The sequence below is a fragment of the Mandrillus leucophaeus genome, unplaced genomic scaffold (assembly GCF_000951045.1).
Source record: "Mandrillus leucophaeus isolate KB7577 unplaced genomic scaffold, Mleu.le_1.0 Scaffold448, whole genome shotgun sequence".
NCBI classification, from domain to species: domain Eukaryota; kingdom Metazoa; phylum Chordata; class Mammalia; order Primates; family Cercopithecidae; genus Mandrillus; species Mandrillus leucophaeus.
Window position 1 is genome coordinate 697,584 of NW_012104787.1, and position 24,795 is coordinate 722,378.

The window sequence follows — 24,795 nt, forward strand, 5'->3', positions numbered from 1 at the left end:
CTGTATTAGTTGGTGTTTGGACCTGTTAGTGACCTTTAGCTGGAATTCTTTCATGTAAAAGGCACCTCTTTGGTCTCAATAAACTCTTGTACTTTGGCATTTCACCACATGGCTATTTACTCGGTGACCTTTTTCTTTCTTTGTTTCTTCTCAGGGTCTAGCAGACCTTTTGTCACCTGGACAGGATCCACTTAGGCAGCCTCCAACCTACATCAAGGGATTTTAATTTCCTCATGGCTTTGTTAACATTTCACATTGTTACAGGTCAAAACACAAGGTTATTTACTAGGAACTAAGAAATGTCACTAATCTGAGTCACAGGAGCTCCATGAGTTCCCCATAGGTAGTCAGAACAGCACATGGCACCCGTCATCCCAGTGAGTTGAGCATGGGACTGACTCTTCTAGGCTCCTGAGCCCAGTGTGCTTGACTGAGTTTCCATGGGAGGGCAGCCCTCCTAGGCTGGGAAGTGCCAGCGCACATTAGATTTGTTCAAGGAGCCTCTACCTTTACTGGCTGCCATTTTGTTAAGGAAAATTCTTTAAAGAAGATTCAAAATCTATTTCCTAACCAAGAAGTCAAGGGAAATGAATATCCTCCTTCACTTATTCAAAAGTCACCCATTCATCTTTTTACTTACTCCTTTAACACTGAGTATGTGAATACTAATGAGAGTGACTGTAATGGCTGTTGATGGATGTGTTTTTATCTTTCGCTCATCTGCTTTATCTTTCTATCATCATATGTATAGGAATAAGATAAGGTAAGAGAGGCTGTGATGAGGAGGGGCCTTACAAGCTCTCAAGGAAAAAGGATGTATTTGGTAATTGTCAGAACTAGAACTTTTTAACGCATTCCCATCTTTTGGCTTGCACAGCACTGTTCTTGCTTGTTTTCCTTCTTTGTTGCCTCCTCTTCTAACACTGAAGGGCCTCAGGGGTCCACCTCAGACCCCTTTCTCTTTTCACCACGAAGGTCCCAGCTACTCTCATGGCTACAAATACCTCCCATAGGACTTCGACCACCTGCTGCCTTCCATTTGTAGCCCTGGCCTCTCTTCTGAGCTGCAGATATGACAAGTACAGTTATATCTTCTGGTTCCAGGACCCTCGTGAGTACTAAAACCTGCGAATGCACAAGTCCCCTATACAAAATGGCATCGTATTTGCATACAAGCTGTATACCTCCTCCCATATACTTTAAATCATCTCTAGATTACTTACAATACCTAATACAATGTAAATGCTACTATGTAAATAGTTGTTGTGTTGTTTTTTATTTGTGTGATCTGACGTTGGCTGAATTCATAGGTATGGAACCTGTGGATATGGAGGGCCAACTGTGTATCTCCTTGCTCCCTTGAGATGTCCACTCAGTGGTATAAACAGCACCTCCCACTTAACACGTCAACAACTGAAATGTCCATCTTCTCCCCAAGCCTGCGTCTCCTTCATATTTTCTCTGCTCAGCAAAGCCAGAAACCCCAGCGCTGGTCCAGACACCCCTATCTCTTGTCCCTGCCCCATCCCCTAGCCCTTGCACACGCTTCTCCAAGCTGTGCTCTTCTCACCATTCCCTGTTCCCAGAATGACCGCACTGCCTTCCGAAGACTCCTCTCTCTTCCTCTTCCTCTTGCCCCATCCACTCTGCAGGAAGAATCAGCAAGTGTGAGCTTTTAAAATGAGAATTGGGTCATATTCCCTCCCTTTAAAAACCCTGTGGGAGCTTCCTGCTGCATTTGAAATGAATGGGAGCTGCTCACAGGCCTGGCCGAGCCCCCCTCCTACTCACCACCGGCCCCTCTCCTGCCCCAGCTCAGGGTCTTCCCTCAGGAAGTTCCTCTCCTCTCTGCTTCACCTGGCAACTCCTAGTGCTCCTTTGCATCTCAGCTCAAACCTCACTTCTCAGTCTGCCTCCTTGCCCCTCGATTGATTTTTCTCTGCTGTTACTCTCCTTTTCTTCATGGCCCCTCTGCTTTGTAACGATTATTTATGTGTGAAGTTGCACATTGGTGCGATGTCTGCCTCCCCTGCACAAGCCCCATGGAGACAGGGATTATGCCTTTTTTCCCTTTTTTTCTGGCACCATTTTGTATCCTTTAGTGCCAGCACATACAGGAACTTGACAAATATTTGTTGACTATATAAATGCCCAGACTCCAGAAAATCAACTATATAAATTGGAAATATAATATTCTATTTATTATTTGAGAGCATGTAATTGTCATTTAAAAACCATAACTGTCCTCAGGCCCTGGGCAATGTAGCCCTGACCTTACAGCTTGTGCTTTAGAGGCCCCGCTCTGGCCCCGCTCAGCCTGTGGCCCTCCCCATGGGTAAGGAGTGCCCAGGGCCAATGGGACAGTCCTACCCTCTGCTCCCACCCCAGCTAGCATGGGTGGATTTAGCAAGTAAAAATACATGATGGACAGTTAAATTTGAATTTCAGATAAACCATTTTTTTTCTTAGTATGAGTATGCCCCATGCAATATTTGGGACCTACTTATACAAGTATTCAGTTTATCTGGAATTCAAGTTTAACTCTGTGTCCTGTATTTTATTTGGCAGTCTTAGCCCCAGCTTTTAGACTACATACCTACAAACCATGGCCTGTGGTCCAAATCCATGTATGTTTGTACTTAAAGTTTTATTGGAACACAGCCACACCTGTTCATTTTATGTATTGTCTATGGCTGCTTTCGTGATACGGTGGCAAAGTTGAATAAGGCTGACAGAGACCGCATTGCTCACGAAGCCTAAAATAGTTACCATCTGACCCTTTATAGAAAAGTCAGCTAATCCTTGCTCTAGGTGACTTCCCCTCACAAGTGCCTGCGCAAGCAATCCTGAGCATACTTCCAGATCGTGCAGGACCTTTCCCCTGGTCTGGCCTTCGAGGATGGCCCAAGGCTGAGGGGCACAGGGATGTGGATGGGGTTCAGAGGCACGCATGCAAGGCCATCACAGTGCACGATGGGCTGACGAGGGTGCTGGATGCTGACCCTCCCTCAGCCATCTGTTCTGCCTGCAACATGAGCCTCAGCTTTTGCAGTTTGTACCTCGCCTTCCAATTCATTAGGAAGGTATGTTTTTCCAGATAGGAAACCTATTTTATTTACTTTGTGTGTTAGATTGACTTAACTTTTAAATAATTAAACATGTGGTATTTAGGCCTTCTTTTTCCCTCTTGACCTGGACCCCTCAAATGTCAGGTCGGTTTTAATCAAGGCAAATAAATGTCATAAATAGTGCCATCTTGTGGTGAGATCTACCATGATCATCTTTAAACTGTCTTGCTCCCCTGAAAACAGTACCGAAGTCATCTAAGTTTAGGAGCTTGCGAACTCTGCCTACTGAAACAAGGGAAGTTCAGAATTATACCACCAAGGCATTGGGAGGTTTGAAAATGCTTTCTGAGACATTAAAAGGATATTAAATGATATTCAGCATCGTTTTCTTCAAAATTAGTAATTTATGGGTGGTCCATAATAATAACTTCTCGTATTTGTACAGTGCTTTACAGTCTCCAGAGCATGTTCACACACAATTTCCTGTGGCCTCTATTAGCAATGGAGACTCTTATAATCATTGACTTGCCCTAGCTGTCCGTCTAGTCCAGTGCTGTGTCATATTAGAGCCATCTGCTATCAACCACAATGAGGGTTCAGCAGAAAATCAACAGAGAAGTTACACTTCAGCAAACTGGAACCTTGATGATGACCTTCCCTTAGTGTTGCCAGGCCAAGATAATGGATGGGAAGTTTCTAGAAGGGTATCGTGATCCATCCTTCAATATCAGGGATTTGTGCTGATTGCTTACTATCCGTAACATAGCATTTAGCAACAGAGCGACTCTATGACATTTCCATTATTCCTCAAACAACTAAGCCCCCTCTGCTCAGCAGGCAGAGATCATAGGAGATGCCAAAGAGGGCTCCTAGGGGTTAGCTTTCACTGATGCCTTCACTCCAGCACAGCCAGGGGGTGGTCTGAGCTGCTGGGATAACTTTTCATTCCAATCTGTCAGAGATTAGCACCTTGTCCAGAGAAAGCTGTGAAAACAGCTTTCCCCAAACAAGCCAGTGTCTGAGCTAGGGAGTTCACCGTCATCGGGGCTGACACACAGTTGAATTTCACATTACAGCTGGAAACACATAGAGGGAATTCAGGGAACAAGACAAGAAGCTGGAAGAAGCACTTTTGTTCAATTATACTTTTCTTAAAGATCAATGGATGCTTCAAAGAAGTCCACTGAGGAGGTCATTGTGTGGCTTTGACAAGAACAGTTGTGCGTCTTGCTTTGGGGAGAGCTGATCTGAACCACCCAAGAGATGCTTTGCCAACTTTTCCATTGTGCATAATGTGATTTGAGGGAAAACAAGTTTACTGTGCCTTTCATTGTAGACACCTGGGTTATGCAGTTAGCTAGGGGACCAAGTTTATCAGATCCAGGCTGGCCTGCTGAGCTCCAGACTTATTCATTTATTCATGCATGCACTCAATAATGTTTATTGAATCCCATCAATGCCTCAGATGCTGTGATTTGGTATCAAATTAATAAGACTTGACCATGCCCACATGGCATTTATAAGCTGACACTGCTGGGTACCCATATTGCAGGGGAACAGGAAATGCTTTCTCAGGGGGAGACACTTGCACCAGGCTTTGAAGAACCAATACCAGTTAGCAAGACAGATGGGGGTGAAGGAAAAGAACTCAGGTTGGCTGATGCCAAAGCCCATGCTCATAACTGCCAAGCTGCGTAACCTTGCAGAAGACATTTTCTGTTTTGACAGAGAGCATCTCAAGAAGGGATTTTACCAAGAGAACCTCCGTTCCTAAAGCCCCCATCTCCTTGAAAAGTACTAAGACTGTGTGTTCCACAAATGGCAAGACGGGGAGGGATAGAGGCGAAAACCAAAACAGTTACTCATGGAGAGATGGAAGCAACCCGGGGAGAGTACAGCATGTTCTGCTGACCTTGGCCAGCAGGAGGCAGTGCAGAGCTCTTGGAGGAGTTGTTAGACTACACTCTGGGTGGGAAGGTCCATAAGGGGAAAGCACCCTCTGCAGGAAGGCTGCACCCTCTTTTCGTTGTCTTCACAGTGCTTATTACTTTCTTAAGTGTTATTAGTCAGTTTCTATACTCTTATCATCTCTCTCTGCCTCTCCAGGACATAAACTGCACCGGTAAAGGCCATTTCACTCTTGCCTGTTTTGTCCTCTCCTGTGTTCTAAATGCCTGCATTAGGGCCTGGCATGTGCTAATTTCTTAATAAATATTTTAAAAAGTAAGTTAATGTTTGTGTGAAGCTATTTGGTATTGAGAAATGGGCATTGTAGAAAAACTAGGGCCTAGGTGTTGCCTTCTACTCCTGAAACAGCATCTTGATTAAATGGTCTATTCCACTTTTGCAAGGTGGGTAGTAAGCAGCATGGGGAAACCAACCACAGGAGAATTTCTTTGCTGGAAAAATAGATACCCTTTGTGTAATCTGGGCTGAGTCCTGCCGGAGCCAAGGTAGGCTGCCAATGCCTAGCCAGAAAGCCAAGGCCAAGGACCAGTGGGCAGGGAGGAGTGGGCGAGGTCCCGAAGCATGGCAGCGGAGAGAATGGAAGGCATGGTTCTAACATGAGATGCCCACTCCAGTGAGGGCAATGCCGAGACCAGCAGCAGGACAGTCTGAGGCTCAAGACAGACGAGAGTGATAAATGAGAAAGTGCTAAAGCACTTTAGCTTTGGGATGGGCAGGACAACCTCCTGGGACAGTGAGTGTCTGTGCCTGAGAAACTTTGAAGGCCACGCTCTCCCTTGCAGGTGAGCCTGTGTTGACTCTAGGGTGAGATTTCTGATTCAGACTCCTACTGTAATTTTGTGATTTGCTTTTAGTGTTAGCCTCATGGCCTCATTCAGTTAGGGGTACCACTTTGTCAACTAGATTTCTATATAATCCAAGAATGAACAGCTAGGAAGAACTGCCTATAAAAAAGTTCTAGTCCAGTCAGTCAGAGATACATATTGGTCAACCTTTGGAGTATGCTGGGAGCTTGATCTGTGAAAACAAAATGTTCCCTTTAATGGCACTTCAGAGAAGTATGAAGAGTGAGACCGTGACAGCCTTCAAAGCTGAGCAGCCTGGGCCGCATCTATGGCATGCTGTGGGATCTGCTTCCTGGGACCAGGGTGGCAGAGTCAAAAGAGGCATTTTCAAATTTTAAACGTAATCGGCCCCAACGTGATGTCAGGTTGCTCTTCAGATTCTTCCCCACCTGCCTTGCATTATTAAAGCCCACCTTGGACTACTTACGGTGATCAACCATTCTGGTTTGCCTAGGACTAAGGAGGGTTCCCGGGACATGGGACTTCCAGTTTCAAAACTGGGAAAGTCTTGGGCAAACCAGGATGAGTTGGTCACTAGGTTACCTGCATTGCCAGAGCTTTTGATCCATCCTTCTCTCATTTGGCTGTATTAGTTATTTTTATTATTTATTATTTATTTCTTCCCTGATCCCTCAGCCTCCTTTTACCTTTCTTTTGCTTTCAGACTTGCGTCTCTGATTCATGGAACTGTTCTGTCTCTCCAGGTGTCTCAGGCAGCACACTTTGACACCATCTGGGTTGGTGACTGATGAATGGAATGTGCCTGCTGGGTGCTTAGTTACTGCTGAGGATCTTGCAACTAAATTAGTTTGGGACGCATCAAAACTGCTGCCAACTCAGATGAGGCAAGAAAAGGCTATTTCGTAGTCCTTTTTCCTATGATGTGAGGTCAGGCAGAGGCAGGGAACAGCTTCTCTAAGTGTTTGTGTGGTGCTTAAGTCTAAACCATCATTCACACTGTCAGAGTTCTGGAAAAGCAGGTTGTTAACTGATGCATAAGTAGGGCCAGGCAAATGCAGCCCCACAGAGGAAGCTCAAGTTCTGCCCAGTGTTACTGATGGGCTGGCATACCCATTTGCTGACTAAGCAAATTAATGAAATGACAGCAGGCATGTCTGTCTAGCAAATCTTCTTGCTGAGATAAGCAAACATTTAGAAAAGCCATTTAAGGTGCAAGTTTCCAGAGAACATTACTAGTCTCTGCCCCAAAATGTCATACCCTGGAGAGGATGAAATCTATTTTGCTTTCCCCACCCAGGATATCAGAATCTTTTCAAAGAAGTATTTGACCTTGCCCTTCAGGGAAAGGCGAATGATAGTTCTTGCCCTATTTATATGTCAGAAATAAGAGAGAAAGGCAAAGATGTTGGACAGACCCAATAATCTGTGACTGAGAGTTCATTCTGCAAGTCTGGGTTTGAAGGTGGCACTTCCACGGACAAACATGACACCTTATTGAGAACAGAAAAGAGCTACAAAATGAAATTCAGCCAGGGTTGGTGGTGGGAGCGGGGTGGACTTTGAAATACACTTTAGGTCTTCCTTTAACAAATTACTCAGAATACCCCATAGTTCTAAATACACCTGAATGTGACACATATCACTTTTTTGTGTCATCTAAGGGTCTTGTCCTCTACATTTCTGACTTAGATATGTGAATAAAAAGGAGTCGGAATTCTTAAGTATAGTCTTCCTATAAACCCTATTTGAATGCACTTTCTTCTAATATATACATTATATATATATATGATTAATTCCTAGCCCGAAGGAACTCCTAATTTAATGTCTTCAAAATCAAAGCCATCACGTTTGGATGATCAAGTTTCTGTAGGTGGAAATAGCACCTTAAAAAGTGTTATTTTCTTTAATAATAGAAACATATTTCTTTTCTTTGAAAATAGAAACGTAGTTGCATTTATGGAAAGCTAGAGAAATGTTGTGGAGATACCTGCTCTCTGTGTCTGTCCAGTATCTCCATGGAATTCTGGAAAGGTGTGTGCCAGTCACCTTGCTCTGCCATCCCTGCCCCAGACATGGCCTGACTCTGCAGGCTCAGATAGGATGGGTGATTGGTCCAGGGGTGGATTGATCCAAGCACAGCCCACTCAGAATCCAGTTGTTTGGGGAGGGCTTTCACCTCTTTTCTGGGAAATTGCTAGGGTTTCCTGAAGTTATATTGCTGCCACTTACAGGAAGCCTGAATGAAAAAAAGCTGAACAAGCAAAGGGAGCCAAGAGATTGTACCTGGTTGAATGGACACACACACACACACACACACACACACACACACACACACATCCATGTCCACCTGAAACCTCAGAACACAAACTTATTTGGAAACAGAGTGTTGGAGCAATGCCTCAACAAGCCAAGGGAAGCCAAAGAATGCTGGCAACAGCCTGAATCTAGGAAGAAGCTGGGAAGGATCCTCCCCTGGAGCCTCCAGAGAAAGTGTGGCTCTACTGACACCTTGATTTTAGGCTTCTAGCCTCCAGAATTGTGAGAATAAATGTCTGGGTTTTGTTGTTGTTTCAATGTTTAAAATTACTATAAAACATACGTAACACAAAATTTACCATTTGGATTCTTTTCATATGTACAGTTCAGTGGCATTAAGTACAATTACATTGTTGTGCAAAAATTTCTATTGTTTTAAAGCATCCCAAGTTTGTAGTCCTTTGTTACAGCAGCCCAAGGAAACTGACAAAGAGATGTAGCAAGAAAGTCCTAAACAATAGTTTGAATCCATGGGTCCAATCATGCCTGAATTCCCTTGACTCACTGATAGGAGGCAATAAATGTCATTTATTTGCTTCTATTATTATTATTATTTTTTTGAGTGGGTTTCTGTCACTTCTGTCACATAAAGGAATCCTGACTAGTACAGATGGGGCAGGTTGGTGGCAAATGTTTTTATTGCTGTTTTTTAAATGAAAGTCCTAACACTGCAAGATGAACTCAGGGATGCCTCATTCAGAGTTACACCAGCGCTTTACTCCCACTCTTCTCTCTTGATTCCAGTTCTCTTACTCTGTGAGCCTCCATGCCCACTGTGACATTAACAAGTAATAAAATGTTTTGGAATGTGAGCCAAGCCCAAAGACACAAATTAAAGAAGAATTTGCAAAGTTGCAGCCTGATTACAAGAAGCCTCATTACCATGCAGGGTAGGGAGATGTAGAAGTGAGGTAACAATCAGTGAATAAGGTGAGAACATCATGTGTCTCAGAGAACTACCCAGGAAGCTCCTCTATGCACACCGCTGCTCCAAGGCAGCCCTAGGTCTTAATTCTATAAGATGGAATTGATGATGCATGGCCAACAATTAATTTCTGTTAAATACCAGCTAGTTAATGAAAAATATTTTTAAGTCCAGGATGATCCAAGAAGCATGTACTTATAAATGGCACCAATATTTAGTCAACCAACCGTGTCAGTTGCAACATTTGGATTTAATGGGACTGGTTGCTTTATATTAATTAACTACAGATTGATTGCTACCTAGATTTGGTGAGATTTCATACAGGTGATTATCCAATAATAGGAGAGCTGTTAAAACTCGTGCCATGATTCCTCTCAGAGCCAAGTGTTATTAAGCAGGAAATGAACAGCTATGTTAAGGCACAGTCAAATGAGGAAAATAAAATGAGGTTTGGATATATGTGGAGGAAATCACCACCTGTAGTTAGGTCATGGCACAGGTGGAGGATGAGTGGCCAGAATGGGCTATATCCTATCCTCAGAGACACTGTGGCCTCCCAGATCTGGGTGGGATAGGTGAGATCAGAAATAGGGTAATGGCTAATCATTAGATCACTACCGAGCAAGACTCTCCTTCAGCCTGTGAACCAAGGGTAATGAATAGTTCCAGCTTTCCACTGAAGCTAGATTGAATGGAACATGGTATGGATACAACCAAGCCCACAGATCCAATGTGGGATATATAGGAAGGGATAGGACAAGACCAGGCTCCACAACTTAAGAGCTGAGTGGCCTCAGGCAAGTCTCTTATCTTTATTATCCTGCGGCTACAAAATGGATACGAACAGTAGGTTTTCACAAGGCTTGAGTATCATAGTGGAGGTCAAATGCTTTGTGAATTCTCAGGTCCTAAGCACAGAAAGACTGTTAAGCTTGTTCCTGTGGCCAGGTGGGTTTGCTCTGACCACAGACACAGGCTGCCTGTGTTGCCTTGGCTTGCCTCCTGCAGGCATGGCAGTAGAGTGACAGCCCTTGTAGCTGGGTCAACAGCAACTTGGTGAGATTTGTCAAAGCTGCTCTAGGTTGATGACTCCCGTCTGCTGTGACTTGGCTCACTTCTCATCATCAACTGTGGTTTCATTCTGTCCTCCCCTGGCTCTGGGCTGGTCCCATTTGGTTTCTGATCCACTCCACCTTGACTTTGGGTTTCTGGCTCTCTCCTCAGGATGGCTGACATACAGCCTGACTCAATTCTGTCCCTTGGACGAGAACCATGTCCAGTGGCCAGCCTCTCACTGATAACCCAGAAGAGCCCTGGACTCTGTTTCTGCCAAGTCCCATCCTATGTATGGACAGACAAGAGCACGTGGAAAGCTCGGCCAGACCTGAACCCTCCTTGCGGCTAGAGAGGTAGCTCATTGTTCATCTCTCTGTGGAGAAACAGAAGCTCCGTCTTCTGACATTCACTCCAAAGCCTACCATATGTACAGTAATGACCCCAAGGACACAAGAGGGGAGGTGATGGGAACAGGGGTGGGAGGGGGTGGTGGTGGTGAAGAGGATAGCAACATGGTGGTGGAGTGGGAGGATAAGAGGAAGGTCCCTGGCATCCTGGGGAGCACCACGACCACCTGTACCTCCAAATGAGTTACCCTGCAGGACTGCAATGAAACTAGGAGGCTAACCCACATTTCCTGACCCAGATTCTGTAGCCAAGAGTATCTGTTCACTTGGCTGAATGAAGGCTCAGAAAATGACATCCATCCTCATGTAAGGGTCTTCAAAGGAAGGCATGTGTCAAAGCCCCCAGCCCACATTCTCACCTTCCCCAACCAGGTCACACTTCCTGTGTCCTTGTCTCCTCCTCTCCAATTCGTGCAACCCTGCTCCTCCACCCATGGGAAAATGTGACTTTTCATCAGACAGGAAGGCTTGAGTCGTCAACTGTGAAATTACTCCCTAAACACCTTCAATGCCTAGTCATATGCACTGTTTAATTTACTTTTAATATTACAGATTTTTTAAAGTGCCACAAAGCTACAGCTCAGCTAAAGATGAGTTTATGTCAACTCTTGTTTAGAGTGGATTTTTGCAAAATTACCTTGAATATCTGAGCAGCTTCTCTCTAGACAGCTGCAGGCTCTGTTGTTTGATGCTGAGCAGTTTGCTGTAAATTAATGCAACATTTTACTCTGCTTTTAGGTAATTCTCTAGTTATTTGATATTTGTATTCACTTGTGGATTTTAAGATCCTTACAAGGAAGGAGAGGAGATCTCAGTTTATATGAACACCTATGATATTGGTGCTATGCAAGGTCATTTACATATCATGATTCCTAATTCTGATCACAACGCAGAGAAGAATTTTATTGTCCACATTTTGCAGATAAGTAACTGAGGCTCAAAAAGGTTAAGCAACTTAACACTTGGCTACATAGTCAACCCAGGTCTGATTGACTCAGGCAGCATTCTTTTTATTATTTATTTGGTTTGCCTTTTGGTGCCTAAAACACATTGCCACCCAATAAATGTGGGTCAAATGAATAAATTCAAGAAAATGCTCTTTAACAGTTCTGTCCAACGCCCAGTGAATCCCCGGTTCATAGAGCTTTCAATTGCAAGATTCTGCAGGGAGTGCAGATTTGTCACACCCACCCACCCACAGAAGAATGAAAACTGGGCCCCTATTTGAGGGCCCTGGAGGACCCCAAAGTGCTCCTAAATTCTCAGAGTCAATGAATTTCAATTTGATTTGCTATTTTGCAAATTTCTGGTGATTGCAAATCCTGGATAATATATTGGGAAATTCTCACTGAATTTCAAAAAAGGAAAAATATTGTGTGATTGTCAGCCATGAGTTATTAATCAAAACTTGCCCATCACTTGTTTCTTATGCTGCGGATTCACAGGAGGTGCTACTTAGGTAGAGAAGAGCCAGAGCCTCATCTAAATCTTGAGGAAATTAACTGAGCCCATGGTTGGGCAGTGGAATTGAATCAGGACCAAGGTAAGGATCAGCATCAAGTCTAGGCTAAACTCTATGATTTAATGCCATATCATCTTTAGATTAGAATTGTTCACTTGTGTGATTTTAATTGGTGTTTGTGTGTCTACAACATATTAGGAGTAAACAAAATGTTCACATGATACTGGCTGCCCCCCAAGTATATATTTTAGGCAAAATGTATAGATTAATCAATACATTTGAATTCACCAATCTTCAATGGCTTAAACACAATGCAGGACACTGTTCTTGAGGCTGAATGGAAGAGCGGTAGAGAGATCTGTAAGATGCAACATTTACCCTCAGTGCTTTATGGTGTTAGTGGAAGATAAGATGCATTCAAGGGAGCTCCACTAATAAATAGCAGGCTTGCAAATGTCCCCGTCTATACTTCAACACAAACACTCCTTACATTGCTGGAGCCCATGACCCACTGCCCATTCTTTTGGAGAATATGAGAGCACAGAAGTGGAGAAAAAGGCAATTGGGGGAAATAGAAAGGCTTAGGAAAGCTTGGATGACCTTGGTTCTGATGTTCACTATGTCTCACCAAGGCTATGCAGTGTCCTCTGCCTGGACTCTGCCTCTGGCTGCTGCATCCCCAATCCATGCCCTCTGGTCTGCAACTGGACTGGATTAATCTCAGCGTTTCTCTGCCTGAAGTGCCTCCATTACCTACCGAATAAAGTCCCAGGTCTTTCATGCCTTGAAGGCTCTCGGTGATTGCTCACAGAGCAGAACCTGAGGCTCTGGCTCCCCTCTACCTAAGGCCAGAAGCTTCACTCAGCTCCCTGGTCCCCAGGCACTTCCCTTCTCTGCCATCTAGACTGTGCAGCACCTCAGGCCTCTCTGTTTCTCATGCTTCTGCCAGAGTTTCTTCCTTTCCAATCTTGCTGCCTGGCTGAACTCTAATTCATCTTTCAAGGGCCAAGTGTGGTGGCTCACACCTGTAGTCCTAGTGCTTTGGGAGCTTGAGGCTGGAGGATCACTGGAGCCCAGGAGTTCGAGACCAACCTCGGCAACAGAGTGAGACCTGTCTCTACAAAAATATTTTTAAACGTTAGGTGTGGTGGCAAATGTCTGTAGTCCCAGCTACTCACAAGGCTGAGGTGGGAGGTTCATTTGAGTCTGGGAGTTTGAGGTTGCAGTAAGCTATGATTGCAACACTGCACTCCAGCCTGAGCAACAGAGTGAGAACCTGTCTCAAAAAAAAAAAAAAAAAAAGTTATTTATCTTTTAAAACCTTGCTCAAATGTCACTTTCCCTGGGAAGGTTTTGTGACTACCATCAGGGTAAAAATTTCCTCCTCTGCCTCATCCTGTGCTACCATCATTTATCTGTTCTGGATCTTGAGTTTCCTTAAAGACAGGGCCTAATTGCTGTTTTATTTCCAGTGTCTATTCTAGCACCCAGCACATAGTAAGTTTTTAATGAGTGTTGGCTGAGTCAAATATGATGGTTTAAAAATAAGATTTGTGGACTAGTATAGGCAATGACAGCCTTTATAACATTTTTTTTTCTGTGACCAGAGAATATTCCAATGAACTTTTAGAATTCATTTGAAAGTTGGAAGGCAATTTCAGAAAATATATGAATAGGACAGATTGGTACCCTGAAACTTCAGAGAAAAGACAAATTACCATGGCCTCAGGTTCTTAGAAATGACTTTGTAAGGCAATGGGACAGAATTCACTTACTATTTATTGAGTGTCTATTGTGTACTGAAATTTATGCCAGGTGCTTTGTTTAGGAAATGAGTAAAAGATGGTTCCTGAAGAAGATGCCACAGTCTGGTAGATGAGAGACAGTAAGGAGACATGTAATTAAAATACAGTGTGATAAGTGCTCCAAAAGTTGATATTTTAAGTTTGGAGAATTTGACATAAAACATAAAAAAGCCATTGGAATTGTGGAGTTATATTTCCTGCTTAGGACAGATTTAACCTACTCTGGCTAAAATTTCTTTTCTTTGGTTTCTTAGCATTAATCATCCTTCAGTCCTTGCATGACATTCATTAACCGGGGCCACCATTATTGTTCACAACTGACATGCAGGCTCTGTCATGTCTGACATGCAGATGAATTCTGATATTCATCTGAGCTGTGAGTATCAACATGAAGGAGCAACCAACCAATCTTAGTTCTGGGATATCATAGTGCAGCCCTAGTCCCTTCAGACTTTTGAGGCAGGTGTAGAAGCTCAGAAGATGCCAACAGCTCACCAAGAAAAGACGGAATGGAAAAGAAAGTCACTGACTCCACCTGTCTCATTTGGTAATGTTCCTTCCCCACGTACTCCCTGCTCCAACCATTTGCAATGAATCTACTCCCGTAACCCCATCTCCCTTATCTACTTGTAAAACTGTACTCAGGTTTCAAGACCCAGCCTAAAGAATTTACACATAACCTTGTCAGTGTGGAAAGTCCCCAGATATTTTTGAGCAGGGATCTGACTTGATAAAAGTGGTCTTCTGGGAAGAGGACTCTACTATTAGGGAGACTCTCCTATTAGGGAGAAGAGTCTAGGTACAAAGTGATGAGAAACTAGAGGAAGGCAACAGCAGTTAGGAGCAGAAATGGTATCCATTCTTGTGAATCTTTGGTGGCCCAGGAACTACTTTTTGGATATTATTAATTAGACTGTCTTTGAGTTACATGACTTCTCCACCTGTTGTAATTGCTCATTTATTTGTCTCTACCACTAGAATGTAAGTCTCCTAAGGCCAGGCTCAAGTCTGTCTTGCTTATTATTGGCTTTTCATGATCTCACACTACGTCTATACCGTATATGCTCAATACATGTTTGTTGGATGGATCATTGCCTATATAGCAGTGTTGAGTCCTGGAAAATTCCTCATTTGGAAATCACTTCTAAACTGAAAGAGTAAGCTAATTTTAGAGATGCCCTCAGCCCATCATGCCGTCCCATCTCCATCAGTGAGCTTCAAGCCAGACCCTCATTAAACCAAAGTAAAGGACAAAGTCAGGCACATTTGGCTTTTGTGTTTTAATTTTCTCTTTAGTGATTTTAGCCTTGCGGTCATTTGGAGATCACAAAGTTTGACAACTCGTCTGCCTGCCTGTTTTGGATGTTAATTATATCTTTGTTTCTAATGACTTTACAATTCCCATGGGGCATTGGCAGGGTTCTGGCTAAGGGTCAAAGGCACAGGCTGGCAATCAGTGTTATCATCATAATTTATGTCCTGCTTTGACTCTCAGAAAGTTCACTGGTTTCCCGAATACACAAAATCTCCTTACTAGAAAAAGGAAAAGGAAAGAAACCACTTGACTCACATTGATGTCATAGCCAAGTCCCTTCATAGATCTAAGAAAGTGGCATATTTTAAATACGGTCTTCATCAATTGATATTTCTTAACACTCTACGTCAAGACTGGCTATTCTGTGGCTGTAGAAGCAAATGTCACAGGTTTCAGGAACTGCATAACAAGAATAGCCAACATTTATTGGTTCCTTACTGTGTGCCAGGTCATTTGCAAGCAAAGGCTCATTTAATCATCAAAACAACACTAGGAGATAGGTACTATTATTACTCCCATTTTATAGTTCAGGGCACTGAGGGTAGTTGACTCCGCAAGACTCCTCCCTCTCTTCTGTCTGGGAGTCTCCCTAGGGCCACACATTAATTGGTCAAAATGTGGAAACTTCCCTGGCTGAGGCTCACTCCTACCTGATTAGCTGCTGGAAACAGCCACTTAAGAATACCCTCTTGTTTAGTATAAACACCGGCAGAGAAGCCTCTTTCACAGATCTCTTGATTAGGGTTGCTTGGAATCCTCTAAATAGTCCTTGTGGGAGGCAGAAGCATAATCTACTCTAGGGAGAAAGCACCCCAAAGCATAGGCCCATGGGCATTTGCCTCAATAGAATCAGCAGCTTAATTGGCCTCTTGGTTTCAGAAATTAGGATGTCAGCTGTTAAGGCCTACCTTTAATCTGCTAGGCACTCTGCTTTATCTCATGGATATGACTGCCCTGCACACAGCCCTTGGGGCTTCCTGCCACCTATTAAAATGCCCATATTCTTTCTTTTAAACATTTTAAAACTGTGATATAACACACACAAGAAATTTCATGAGACATACACATTCGGGTTGTCAAATAACTCCAAAGCAACCATCTGCATTCCTATGGTAATCCAGATCAAGCAATAGAGCATTGTGTCTGGAAGATGAACATTAGCATCTGCTGACCTCATAGAGAGAGGCCATTAGGCATTATGAACCCCTTGATGGAAATGCCCAACTCCACCTACAAAGCAGTCTTGGAAAAAACGTTAAACCCAAATCTGATGAAGCTCTAGATTGAACTGCAGTTTATACAAACTACAGGGAGCAGAGGCACACATTAAATGTTCTTGAGATGCAATCAGCAAAATCCAAACTTGGCAAATTCTATAGGACAGATGACGTAGTTTCTTCAACAACAACAAAATTGCAAGGAAAAAAAAGGAGTAGAAAACTATTTAAGAGACCCATCAATCTAGTTTGTATCCTGGTTTGAACAAACCAGCTATGAAAAATATTTATGAGACAATTGGGTACTGATTGGAAATTTGATGATATTGAAGAATTTTTTAGATGTAATAATTATATTGTGCTTATATTAAAATTAAGTCTTTATCTTTTAGAAACACATATTGAAGTACGTTCCTATGAAATGATATGCTTTCTGGGATTAGTGCATTCCAAGAACACTATTCACTCTTACCAACACTATGTCATCATCATCTGCTTTTCATTTTCATTATCATCATCACAGTCATCATTGTCTGCTATTTCTCAGTGTCATCGTATGCATGTAAATGAGCTCAGTGTCACACAACAAAAACAGGCATTTCTGGGGAGAAAACGATCTGAGAATCACAGTGAAACAGCAGCTGAATTAAATTAGAAGTGGAGTTATGTAAAAGCAAACATGAAATTTGGGGCAGGGTGACAGAAAACATACCTATACTATTGGAGGGGGTGAGTACACTTAATCTTGGGTGACTGTATTTTGAGAAGAAGGTGCAGCACCTGCAATGATCCTGAGAGGAGACATGGAAAATAGAGGAATGGCTTCTAGCCTTAAGCTTACAAGGGTATTTTCTCTTGGAGAAAGAGGAGACCCTATTAGGAAGGCTGGTAAATAAGAGCAGGAAAGTGAAATGGGGAAATCTAAATTCAGTTTCTAGCCATAGCCAGTGCCTCTCTATCAACTCAGAAGATTAAAGAGGAAGAAATGGGCCTCATGAAGAGAGAGTTCAATTTGGAGAAAACTGTGCCCATGATCACAACGCAGAACAGGCTCTCAAAAGAGGTAATTGAGCCTCCATTGGCTCATATCTTTTAAAATAGAAAAATTCCCCATTTCTCCTACATGAACAGGTGCACTTGGGAACATTTGGCTGGACCAGGAGACTTCCAACTTTAACTCCCATCACTCCTAATGTCTCTTTCCTAGAGCTTACATATCATCCAAAGGGAGCCTTTCAGCCTCCCTCCCCTTCTCCCACAGGAGTGCACCTGGAGTTATTTTTATAGGAGCAGGTGTGATTTAGCAGCCACTTGCTGGGTTCACAGATGATCAGCCCAAATCTGAGGCTGCTGGCTGCTGGGGTCTGGCCCTGGGACAGAGCAATTGGCTCACTGAGTCTGGGGGTCATATCATGGTGCTTCTATCATTTAAACCATTATGGACAATTCTACTTTTTACTATCTGAGTGCCACTAAACTCTGGGTTATGCAAGGCAGGTCCCATTGCCTCTCTCCCCACCCACTTTTTATAATGAATTTTGGATTGGAAATTCCCCTATAAATCTCTGAGTCTGACCCTTTCATTTTGCAGATAAGCAAACTGAGGCTTAGGGAACTGATCTGCCCAAGGCCACACACTGGTAGGTTCCTGCTGCTACCCAGGCCACTGTTTCAATAGCCAAAGAACAGAAGATTAACTCTTAGGAAGAGCGGAGATCAGCTCAACTTCAACCAAAGGCAAAAGATGAATGAGTTTTGGAGAGCTTCATGGTCAATATTTTTTTCCCATAAGTTTGCTGGGCTAAAAAGGAATGGAATGGCCCTATTGGAGTGAAAAACTGAGTTCTGAACTTCTGGGAAGACCACACTGGGCAATTTTCTCCTTCCCCATTACAGAGATGGACTAAACTGGCAAAGAGGTAGGAATTATGTCCACCTCACATCTGCCTCATTAGTTATTTCACTTAACATTCATAGAGAAGGACCTACTAAATGCTGGTCACTGTGCTCAGTGCTGCAGTAAACCCAAAGATACGTAAGTCCCTACCTCAAGCAGCTTACAGGCAGGTGGGACCTATTGCTAGGTGACGGAAGCATGTAGACACCCAGGAAACCAGGCCATCAAGCAGTCCCAGCCTCATCCGTCGGACAACTGGCAAGATTGAGGCAGTGAAGTGCAACCATTTCTGGAGCATGGATATTACATTTTTTCTGCCACTTTCATTAGTTTTATTTTCTCCCCCTTCTCAGAATCTTAAGGCTGAAATGAGCCTGAGAGATCATCTAGCCCAACTGTCTTCATTATGTGGATGAATAAGCTGAAGGAAGGTAGTGGAGGTGCTAAGTCAATTCCCTATGTCAGCGCGAGTCTGGGCTGAAAACACTTCCCATGGTGAGCCCCAGCCTCCCTGCACACCGAACATGAGCTAGGCTGCTTCTTTCCTAGTCCTTTTTTTCTGGATCAATGTAACGAGCCAAGACCCAAAGCAAAGCTGGTTTTTAAGCAGAAACCTGCTAAATGTGGACACACTGAATTATTCATATTTGGGGTCATAAATAATGTATTGGGTGTTAATATCGAATTTATAAATGTATCCATAACCATAGAGGTGATTAGTCACTGTTCTGTGCTGCTCAGAGGTAACAGATTACCTGGCCCAAGTGTCCTTGACTAGCTCCTGTCCTTGGAGACGGCTCCCTTGCAGAGCACTGTGACCTTCCCGTCTCTGTTAGTCTGATGCGAAAGAGCAGAGGGCTGGGCTAAAAAAATACCACCACAGAGCCGCGGTGTACTTCCAGCCACTAGCCCTTGACACTGGCTGCTTTATTAAGTACTTGGCAGAGTTGTATGAACCCTCCAATGTGCCTCCCATGTGGCAAGACAGAGAGCAACTGCTTGACAGTAAGGCTGCATGTCCGGGAATAGCGCCCCTGGATGCTCAGGCCCCTTCACTCCTCTCTGCCTCACAGTTTTAGAGAAGCTACCTAGATGGCCTCATTTCAGGTTGGCAATTTATAGCAACAGCATTCTCTCCAGCCATCTCTTAGTACCTATTTCACTTCTGTATGAGGAAAATCAGGGAAAGTGCAGGTCATTATATGAAGGTCAGGCATTGAATTTCATAAGGGCATGATTTGAGGAGATGGTAGTTTCTAAGAGATTGTCCCAGGACTAATGTCCTTCTAGTGGGAAGGAATAAGAATGGAAGATACTGGTCCAAGAAATGGCAAAAGTAATCTAGTTTTTAACTCTGTCCAAGCCAGGAGAAGGGAGGTGGGGCAAGAAGTGGTTGCTAACTATCCGTAATGTGGAAAGATACAGAGAGAGAGAAGAGGGAGGAGAAGGAGGGGTAGGAGGGGGATGAAGAGGAGGGGGAGGAAGAGGAGTATGGGGAGGAGGAGGGAGGGAGGAGGAGGGGGAGGAGAAGGACAGGGAGAGGAGAAGGGGGGAGGAGGAGGAGGGGAAAGGGGGAGAGAAGGAGGAGGGAGAAGAGGGGGAGGAGAGGGAGAAGGAGGAGGAGAGAAAGGCATGGGATGCAGGAGCCAGGATCTTGGACTTCTTTATCTGTGGCAATCCGGCTTCTACAGCAGGACACCCTCCTCTGAGGTGTCTGTCTATGCACAGGGGACAAGGCCAGCGAGCAGACCACACCTACCACACTTGGCTGGTAGCCAGAGCTTTCTGCAGGTCCCTGCAACCCAGACATAGTACAGGAGTCCTTCTACTTTTGTCCCTAGGCTCTAAGTCCGACCTGGATCCTCAGTCTTATCTCCAGGGGCTAGAAGCTGCAGTGCCCTACTCCAGAAATGGACTGCAGGAGCCCTTGAGCTTCCACTAAGGGCCAGAATGTGCTTGAACAGTGTGGAAGAGATCACCTTCTTTCCAGTCTTCTACCCACTATGTGCTTTGTCCAGGCTCAACAGAAGGGCATGGGTTGAGATCTAGATGCTTAGGGCCTGGTCGTGGGGATGGAAGCACCCATGCCGGTGGAGAGGTCACCCGCCAGCCACTGGAGAGGTCCGTGGTGGTAGAATGACCTCTCCACCCAGGCGTACCACTAAGTGAGGCCCTGGGCCCCAGACAGGGCTTGGCCAGTGAGTGGGTAGGCCTGTGTGGCAGCCTCTGCAGCACTGCTCCTAACAGTCATGTGAAAACAATAATATTATTGCATTATTACAAGGGGGCACCGACATGTTGATGCAAATGCTCATTTCCGACAAGACCGAGAAAATGAAATGGCTCAGAAGGGAATGGGGAAGTGCCCAGGGAGTAATAACTGTTATGCTGTTGAAGAGCTTCAACAATGGATAACTCTGCTGTGATTTCATCAGCCAGAAACCAATTAACCCCTGTGGAGTCATCTACCACACTATGGCTGGGTAGTGGGGAATGCTGCCGGCGTCTCCTACACCCCTTTCACCAGCTAAGCCTTAGAGCTGGGATGGTTCCAATGACAGAAATGTCCACAAGTGTGCCTTTCATGGAGTTACAAAATCTGATAGATGATGCCCCTGCAGGAGTCCAGTACCTACCAGTCCAGTCTTCCTCTCACAAGGACTGGGGTGGGCCAGGAGTCAGTCAGACTATCTGACATCACCCAGTTTGGGTACTAGGAGATGAAGCAAGAGTGTTTTCAACAGACTGAGCCCAGGATGTTTTCAAGAGAAACTGCACCTCTGCAGCCCCTGCTGCTTAGGGGTCTGTATTTGACCAAGTGGCTCTGTTCCCCTCCCTATTCTGAGAAAACCAATGGGCCCAGACAAGGGCACCTGGCTCAAGCACAGTCAATCCATGAATCTGTCCAGACTGAGGCCTGGCAGGGAAAGGTGACCAGAGCCCATCAGATTCCCTCTCCTGTTACCTTCACCTAGATGATGTCAGAGCTGGAGTTGTTGGCAGGTAGAGCTGAGGTCATGAGGTTGGAAAAGGCCAAGAAGTGTCAAGGCAGGGCAGAGTGGGGAAGAGTAGAAACCACGCGCAGAGCATACAAGGAGGCAGCTGGGGCGTGAAGCGGTGGAGGACAGAGCACAGGGATGCTTAGAGGAGAGAGCTGAGGCCAGCAGCTGCTCTCTGCTCTCACCTCCCTGGTCAACACTCATAGAGACACACTGTGATGGTTAATACTGAGTGTTAACTTGATTGGATTGAAGGATACAAAGTATCGATCCTGGGCGTGTCTGTGAGGGTGTTGCCAAAGGAGATTAACATTTGACTCAGTGGGCTGGGAAAGGCAGACCCACCCTTAATCTGTGTGGGCATCATTTAGTCAGCTGCCAGCATGGCTAGAATATAAACAGGCAGAAAAATGTGAAAAGAGAGACTGGCCTGGCCTCCCAGCCTACATCTTTCTCCTGTGCTGGATGCTTCCTGCCCTCGAACATCAGACTCTAAGTTTTTCAGTTTTGGAATTCGGACTGGCTCTCCTTACTCCTCAGCCTGCAGACGACCTATTTTGAGACCTTGTGATTATATATATATATATATATATAAAATCATTATTATATATATTTTTTATATATATATATTCCATTAGTTCTGTCCCTCTAGAGAACCTTGACTAATACATACACTCAGCTTCTCTCCACATGAGTGACGACAGTCCCCATCCCACCCCACCTTTTCTCCAGGTGATGTGAATGAGTCTCTTTCTCGTCATCAAAAATGCCTCAGTGGAAGAATGTGCCCAGGGGAGGTGATACGGTTTGGCTCTCTGTCCCCACCCAAATCTCATCTTGTAGCTCCCATAATTCCCACTTGTTGTGGGAGGACCTGGTGGGAGATAATTGAATCATGAGGGCCGGTCTTTCCTGTGCTGTTCTCGTGATAGTGAATAAGTCTCACGAGATCTGATGGTTTTAAAAAGAGTAAATTTCCCTGCACAAGTGTTATTCTCTTATCTGCTGCCATATGATATGTGCCTTTCACCTTCCGCCATGATTCCTCCCCAGCCATGTGGAACTATAAGTCCAAAAAACCTCCTTCTTTTGTTAATTGACCAGTTTCGGGTATGTCTTTATTAGCAGTGTGAAAATAGACTAATACAGTAAATTGGTACCAGCCGAGTAGGGTGCTGCCGAAAAGATACCTGAAAATGTGGAAGCCACTTTGGAACTGGGTAGCAGGTAGGGGTTGGAACAGTTTGGAAGGCTCAGAAGAAGACAGGAAAATGTGGGAAAGCTTGGAACTTCCTAGAGAATTGTCGAATGGTTTTACCCAAAATGCTGATAATGATATGGACAATAAAGTACAGGCTGAGTTGGTCTCAGATGGAAATGAGGAAGTTGTTGGGAACTAGAGCAAAGGTGACTCTTGTTATGTTTTAGCAAAGAGACTGGCAGCATTTTGCTCCTGCCCTAGAGATTTGTGGAACTTTGAACTTGAGAGAGATGATTTAGGGTATCTCACAAAAGAAATTTCTAAGGAGCAAAGCATTCGAGAGATGACTTGGGTGCTGTTAAAGGCATTCATTCAGCTTTATAAGGGAAGCAGAGCATAAACTTTAGAATATTTGTAGATCGACAATGCAATAAGAAAGAAAATCCCATTTTCTAAGGAGAAATTCAAGCCAGCTGCAAAAATTTGCATAAGTAATGAGGAGCCAAATGTTAATCACCAACACAATGGGGAAAATGTCTCTCTCCAGGGCAGGTCAGAGGTCTTCACAGCAGCCCTTCCCATCACAGGCCTAGGAGTAAAAAGTGGTTTCATGGGCTGGGTCCAGGGTTCCCATACTGTATGCAGCGTAGGGACTTGGTGCCCTGCATCCCAGCTGCTCCAGCCTTGGCTGAAAGGGGCCAACATAGAGCTCAGGCCATGACCTCACAGGTTGCAAGCCGCAAGCCTTGGCAGCTTCCACATGGTCTTGAGCCTGCAAGTGCCCAGAATTCAAGAACTGGGGTTTGGGAACCTCCACCTAGATTTCAGAGGATGTATGGAAATGCCTGGTGCCCAGGCAGAAGTTTACTGCAAGGGTGGGGCCCTCATGGAGAACCTCTGCTAGGGCAGTGTGGAAGGGAAATGTGGGGTTGGAGCCCCCACACAGAGTCCCTACTTAGGCACCACCTAGTGGAGCTGTGAGAAGAGGGCCACCATCCTCCAGACCCCAAAATGGTAGCTCTTTCAACAGCTTGTATCTTTCATCTGGAAAAGCCAGACACTCAATGCAAGCCTGTGAAAGCAGCTGGGAGGGAGGTTGTACCCTGCAAAGCCACAGGGGTGGGGCTTCCCAAGACTATAGAAACCCACCTCTTGCATCAGCATGACCTGGATGTGAGACCTGGAGTCAAAGGAGATCATTTTGGAGTTTTAAGATTTGACTGCCCCACTGGATTTCAGACTTGCATGGGGCCTGTAGTCCCTTTGTTTTGGCCAATTTCTCCCATTTGGAATGGCTGTATTTACCAAATGCCTGTACCCCCATTGTACCTAGGAAGTAACTAACTTGCTTTTGATTTTACTCGCTTATAGGCAGAAGGGACTTGCCTTGTTTCAGATGAGACTTTGGACTTTGGACTTTTGACTTTTGAGTTAATGCTGAAATGAGTTAAGACTTTGGGGGACTGTTGAGAAGGCATGATTGGTTTTGAAATGTGAAGATAAGAGATTTGGGAGGGGCCGGGGTAAAATGATATGGTTTGGCTGTGTCTCCACCCAAATCTCATCTTGTAGCTCCCGTAATTCCCACGTGTTGTTTGAGGGACCCACTGGGAGATAACTGAATTATGGGGGTGGGTCTTTCTCATGCTGTTCTTGTGATAGTGAGTAAGTCTCACAAGATCTGATTGTTTCATAAATGGGAGTTTCCCTGCATAAGCATTCTTTTCTTGTCTGCCGCCATGTGAGACATGCCTTTTGCCTTCCCCCATGATTGTGAGACCTCCCCAGCCACGTGGAACTGTAAGTCCAATAAACCTCTTTCTTTTGTAAATTGTCTAGTCTTGGGTATGTCTTTATCAGCAGTGTGAAAACAGACTAATACAGGAGGAAAGAACCACATACCAAATAAAGCCAGAGAAACCATGTTCAAATGTCAAAACAAAGCCTGTCATCATGAGTGTGGAGAAGTTGGAGTTAGAAAGAATAGCATCCAGAATAGGCCAGAAGGTTCTAGGACAGAACTTCTCAAACAATCTGTGGTGATGGCCCATGTTTTTTTCCTCCAATCCATTACAAACTGATTTTCTAATCCTTAAGATGCAATGGAAATGTGGCAATGTCAAATTGCAATAAAAACTTCTAGCCACTTACTCAGAGGTCTCATGGAAGATTGGTAATGTGTCTCATGGAAGATTGGTAAAGACCACACTTGGGGCAGCACTGTCTATGAGATTGTCACACTGAAGCTGAGGGTCTAAGGCTCATTGTTATTGGCTGCCAGCTACATGCTGGTGGCTGAATAGAGCTGGCTCAAGGCAGTGGCTCTCAACCTGGGGTGGCATGGCCCCCTCCT

At 44.5% G+C, this 24,795-nt stretch overlaps 1 long non-coding RNA gene across 1 annotated transcript in view; it reads right to left on the reverse strand.

Annotated features, from left to right (window-relative positions):
- Window positions 1-1,167: 1,167 nt before the first annotated feature.
- LOC105549610 overlaps window positions 1,168-24,795 on the reverse strand; it is a 32,003-nt gene continuing 8,375 nt past the window's right edge. Inside the window, exon 3 of the long non-coding RNA XR_001007575.1 lies at window positions 1,168-1,646. This is a non-coding gene — a long non-coding RNA (uncharacterized LOC105549610). The remainder of the gene's footprint in view (window positions 1,647-24,795) is intronic.